General features: G+C 45.5%; 1 pseudogene; it reads right to left on the reverse strand.

Moving 5' to 3' along the window:
* LOC103738871 overlaps nt 1-5,347 on the reverse strand; it is a 28,126-nt pseudogene extending 22,779 nt beyond the window's left edge.
* Between the last annotated feature and the right edge of the window lie 653 nt (nt 5,348-6,000).

A 6,000-nucleotide genomic window follows, 5' to 3' on the forward strand; every position in this document is an offset into this window, starting at 1 on the left:
AGTAAAAATACTGTTCATCTCTTCCCTTGCCAGTCCATTTGGACTATTCTCTTACAAAGATCTCTTTTGGACAGGGTAGAGGACAGTCTCCTCATGGTTCTGACTTCTGGTCCCAGTCAACTTGTAGGAATTCCATCTTGTCCAGTTTGCCCCACTAGGCAATGTGCTGATGCCCAACTGACTCTCAAGAAGTTGATCTGCTTCCAGGCTTAACACAGACAGCGAGCCAGGAGAGCTTCTGGCTCATTGAGGGCTTTTTGTAAACCCATGAGTACATTCTTCTGTGTACCAAGGTGCAACACAAGTCTAATGAAGGAGATATGCAAATAAAGTTCCCACAAACATGCTCTCTCAGAAGGCACCTGGACCATCTGATGCCAGGTGGGCAACGGCTCACCCATTTTCTTGCCAGTCCATTTACACTGTTCTCTTACAAAGGTCTCTTCTGGGAAGGGTGGAGGAGTCTCCTCATGATTCTGACTTCTGGTCCCAGTTGACTTGTAGCAAAACCAAAGCCTCATTCTTGTTCAGTCCACTACAGCCTGCTTTCTGGCTGGTTTTTGCCCATGCTGTCAGTTGATTCTTGTAAGCATGGACACAGGACTGGTCCTCTCCCTAGATATGACCTGGCTCTGTTCAGCTGTCTATTCTCAGTCTTTGTCTGCTCCAGCACTGACCTCCTCAGGTTAGAAGAACAGCTTGTATGTGTTGGGTACAGGGGCATAGGAATGATAAAGGATGATGGGTTACACAGAGAACCAGCTCTTTGGTGATCATCATCCAAGAAAGAAGATGACATCACCCACAAATAAATATACCATACTAACTAAGGGCCTGAAGGTAGGCAGTAATGCAGGTCTTGTCCAGCTTGGTGATTTTGATGGTGGGGAGTATATGGTGGGGGAAGATGATGAGGATGAAAATCAGAAAGCATATTTGGGAGATGAAGGGGCTTTGAGTTGGATTAAGAAGGATGTAGAGGAGTTTGTCAGTAAAGATGAGGACTAACCTAGAGATCAGTGATCAGAAAGATGAAAAAGGTAGGCAGGTACTCAGAACTCTGCAGAGGTCAAAGAACATCAGCAATCCATCCCTGAATCTTTGTCCCCTTGCCTGTACTGATTCTGAGCTCTGCCACGAGATTTTCCTGGCCAATGGGGCATTTGCTGTTGTGCCTAGGCAGAGACTTGAACAAGAGTGATAGCACTTTGGGATTTGTATTCTCTTTGCATTTTTAGAGTGTTGTCATCATGTGAATGAGCATGCTGGAGGAGCACCAAGGCTGGTACTCGGCTGAGTATGGATGCAGGAGGAGGGGAGCCCTGACACAAATCAGCCAGGTCTGGCCCAAATCAGCAGAGCTGAACAGCTGATCCCAGACCAAATGGCCAGTTCAAAGAAGGGAAAGTTAAAAAAAGAAAAAAGACTATTGTACACCTCCAAGTTTTAGGTGATTTGTGGCACAGAGAACACCAGCTGCTTCAGGAATAAGCCTGGATTCAAGGGATCCAGAATGAGACATCTGGGATGTATGTGTTGGGGGGGGCAGATTTTTTCATGTAGAACTTATTGTGGCTGGAGCACAATCTATGGTAGCTTGCAAAAAATGGCCACATTTTGTTCTTTTCCCTTCCAGAGGTAGAACATTTAAAAAGCAAAGCAAAGCAAGACAAAATCCTTGATTTGAAGAAGGCCATGGAACTTGTTTTGGCCAAATGAACAGAAACAAATGTCATTTCAGCAGAAGTCTGAGCAATGCTTCCTTCCACTCTAGAATTTTTCTGCTTATTGTCTTTGGAACTCTGATTATTTTGTAAAAAAAAAAAAAAATCCTCAGGCCAACAACCTAGAGAGTAGGTGAGCTATATTAAGAGAGGGCTCTGTCTTTTTTTAATATATTCCGACAGGGCCATCCTAGCCTGGCTGGTCCTGGCTAACCCACCAATTGACTGTGAACAAGTGTCAGCCTAGCTGAGATCAGCCAAAATGGACTCAGGCACTCATTTGAGCACAGATGACATTACTGTGCTGAGAATCTACAAAATCAAGGGTGAAATAAATGACCCTCAGTTTTGCAGAATGACCTGACACACGCCTCTTGCCCTGTGGCTGGTAGCTTATCTGGATGGACTCTGTCAGTGACTTTCCAGGCTCTTTGCCTTCTGCCAGCAAGAAGCACTTGAGGCCTAGGCAGTTAATTTCCCAGGACTCACCCTGCTGGGCTATAGACTGGCCACACCTCAGTTTTGGCATTCTAGAGATCACTCCTTCTCATGATCCTTCAGGCCAGGAGGTAGCAACTGCTCCCGCTGTTCTTCCCTCTCTTTACTCCACCCCATACTTTGTCCCTGCGCCATTAACTTATAAGTGGCCAGCTTGGTCCTGAAAGGACCCTTTGAGATAAGCCCTGTTCTGTGGTTGAGCATCAATCACCAGTTCTAGCAAACAGAAACACACAGCGGAGGAAGATGGCATAAAGCTCCTGCCTCAAGGGGTCCTTCTCTAAGGACTGCTGCTCTGGCTTGAACACTTGGAAGGTCATGCTGGTGAGCCAGGTTGCCAAAGAACTTTCCCGGGCTGGCTCTCGGGAGCCATCTGGAGCATTGCATTCTTCAGGGAACAGTCATCGTTCCTTTCCCTGCCAACTTCTCCACACTAAAGAATGAAAAATGAGCCCTTTCAGTGCCCCTGGCCCTTTTCTTCTGAGAGCAGTTTTCATGAGCAATTTTAATCACACATTAGGCTATACATTAAGCAAACCAGGAAGTCAGTTGGCTAGAGGACCTTTATAACAGGACCACGGACATCATCTTTTCCTAACAGTCATCTATGCAGTTGGGACCCTCCAGTGACAGAAATCTCACCAGCATGCATCGGTGTACAGGGTCTTAGGTGGTTAATTATGGCAGTACTTGATGGTGATGACAATGATGAGAAATGAATGGCAAAGAAAACCAAGGATCTGCCTTGCCACCACCCCTGCTATTGCCCTCCACTGAGAAGCATTTGGACCTCTTTGCCAAGTGTGTATAGGAAGTTTGGAATATGGGGAAGGCCTAGAGGGGGCAATACAAATTTCTCATCTAGAAGGCTTGTTTGTCCTCAAAATGGTCATACATGGTTGGTTTTAGGGCCTGGACAAGGAAATTAGTACAGCTCAGTTCAATTTGGAAGACCTCTCCACCATTTTTCTCCATGCCCCACACAGGATCGAGCAGGCCCTTCCTTTGGGGAGCCAGCAGTCACTGGGAGCTGCTTGTCTCTACCTATGGAGATAGAGGACATTTGCATCTCACATTTGAGATTGCCAGATTGACATGACAGATTGGTGACTGATTAGCTCTGAAGATAGAGATGCAGAGCTCAAGTGTTGGCAAGAAGAGATTTGGTGATATTTGGGAGGACACTAAGGGGATGTCTGCATTTACTTCGGGGGTAGGACAGTCCTTTAAGTGAGACTGACCTGGTTGGTGTCCCTGTTCCCAGTCCACTAAGTGTCAGTAACAACTCTTCATCATTGTGACAATAACAAGTGCCTTCCTTTCATTCCAACCACCCCTGGGGTAGAGACAGCACGGCCTCTGGTTGAGAAGCTCTGCAAACGAGAGGGCTGTAGGAAGGAGGAAGGCAGAGTATCAGTGGAGAAGGAGATTATGTGGGCATTTCCCAAAGGCCTGGAGTGAGGATGAGCTCTATATCCTCATTTCCTATCTAGAATACATAGCCTGGGGGCCCAGAAAAGGAAGACACTAGCCACAAGATTCCAAGGATGGATTTGCCCAGGCTTATTCCTGCTGGGCCTTCCAGGATTCTCGTTCTCTCAAGTCTTGCATGATCAGTCAGCTCCTTTTCTTAATTCAGCTCTTTGCTCTCCATTCTAGGCTCTATTCTTTATCCTAGTTTATTGTCTTCAAAGCACTTGTTGGATACTATATTGTTTTTTAAAGTTAATTTATTTAGAAGAGATTTTATGAACACAGGTCCCTCAGAGCAGTGGCTTGGTTTTTCTTCTTCACTTCTGTGTTGTCATTGCCCAGCACGTAGTAAGTGTTAAGTGAATATTTGTTGAATAGGTGGATAGAATGCTTAGTATATGCCAGGTGCTATGCTAAGTAATTTGTATGGATGTTTCATGCAAACCTTAAGGAGTTTTTAGAGTAAGTACTATCTTAAGACTAGGTGAGGTTAAGAAACCTGCCCAAGCTCATGTAACTAGTTATTAAGTGTTTCAAAAAGGATTTGATTGACTACAGCATCCACACTCTTGTAGAAAAACAAACATTAAGATTGAAATCACTCACTGCTGTTAGCAAAGCAAATGCTAAATGTCTTGAGAGAAGAGAGGCATGGCTGGCTGGATGCAGGACTGAGGGAGTTTAGAAGCAAGATAATCATTTTCAGTTCTAAGTGGGGGTAGTTTAGAGGAAGAAGTTGAATTTGAGCTGAATCTTAAGGATGGTGTGATGCTTAATTTTAAGCACCAACTTGGTTAGGCTATAGTGCTCAATTGTTTGGACACTCATCAATCTAGATATTGCCGTCTAAGCAGTTTTAAGACGTAACAAATATTTGAATCAGTAGACCTTGAGTAAAGCAGATTATCCTGTATAATGTGGATGGTTCTTATCTAATCAAAACACAGCCCCCGGAAGAAGAAGGGAATCCTAACTTTGGACTTGACTTGTAACAGCAGCTTTCCTCTCCATCTCTAGCCTACTGTGCTGACCTGACCTGAGTGTTTTGTCACCCCCACAACCACATGAGCCAATTCTTTAAAATAAATTATATTCCCAACTGTACACCTACACACATGCTATTGCTTCTGTTTCCCTGGGGAACTCTGACATGGAGAGTTAGTTGTCTTTAGGAGTGTGGAATTGAGGCAGACAGGATATAAACTGTACTGGAGAGGCACATTTGAGTTGAAGTTACTGGGTGGTTGTATCATAGAAGTACACTTGGGAAGTGAGGCCTACTCCAGATGGGGTTGTGTCCAGGATGAAGGATCTAGACGTTGTCTTAGAAAGGGAAGGCCCTTGAAAGACGGTAAGACGGGATCCACTACTCATCCAAAGCCATCAAAGCTTCTCTTTCAGGAGGAAATCTAAGGTGAGCTCCAAGGACAAAGAGCACTGGAAGAACTTGCTGGAAGGAGCCCTGAAAAGAAAGGTATGTCCAAGGAAGTCAGCAGATACTTCCCAGATAGTTTTGGCTCTCTTCTAGATCTCTTCTGTCAGGGTAGATGGCTGCTGCAACTGGATCCTGACACCATCCCGGATTGATTCACTGAAAAATATGATGTGGGATTCAACCCAGCCCCAAAGCACACTTCCAGCCTTACCTCCATTGCGTACTTTCCATGGTGTGCCATCTTGGTCCATGTGGCTCATGGGCTGCCTGGCCTGGGTCACCCTCCTGACTCTGTTCACTTGGTGATCACCTGACCTGCTTGGGGGTCCCTCTTTGGGCAGCTTCTCTCCTCACTCAGTATGACATATGCTCATTTTTCCTGGTGTCTCTCCACTGCCTTTGGAACTACCGGAAGGCAGAACCACTGAAAGGTATAACCTGTGGCCAGTCAATGTGGTCTGGAGGCATGGGTGAAATGAATGAAATTCTTCTCCCTGGGTGTCCTCTAAAGTTGCTTTGCTTTCTATCCAGGGGCATGGACTGGAATGGTTGGAATGTGGCCTTGGTTTGTCTTTGGGTGTGATTATTCCTCTGTGCTTAAGTTAGGACTTCTTGTGATTTTTGGCCTTGGGGGACTGCACTTCCCAAGTCCTCTTGGGTGGTGGTGCCAGAGCTGCTCCATGGCTTTTCTCTTCATCCTGGCTGAACCTCCTCTCCTCACAGAACTTTACTCCAGAACCATGGTCTGGGACCATCCAGCTCCAGTGAACCAAGCTTCTGCCTGCTTTCCCAACAGCCATTTGGCAGAATGTGAGTCATGGCAGTTCTTTTTCTCTGAACTCCAACTAAAGAGGAAAGATTTTAATTTCT

This window comes from Nannospalax galili, unplaced genomic scaffold (genome assembly GCF_000622305.1).
Source record: "Nannospalax galili isolate Female #2095 unplaced genomic scaffold, S.galili_v1.0 scaffold599, whole genome shotgun sequence".
NCBI lineage: Eukaryota > Metazoa > Chordata > Mammalia > Rodentia > Spalacidae > Nannospalax > Nannospalax galili.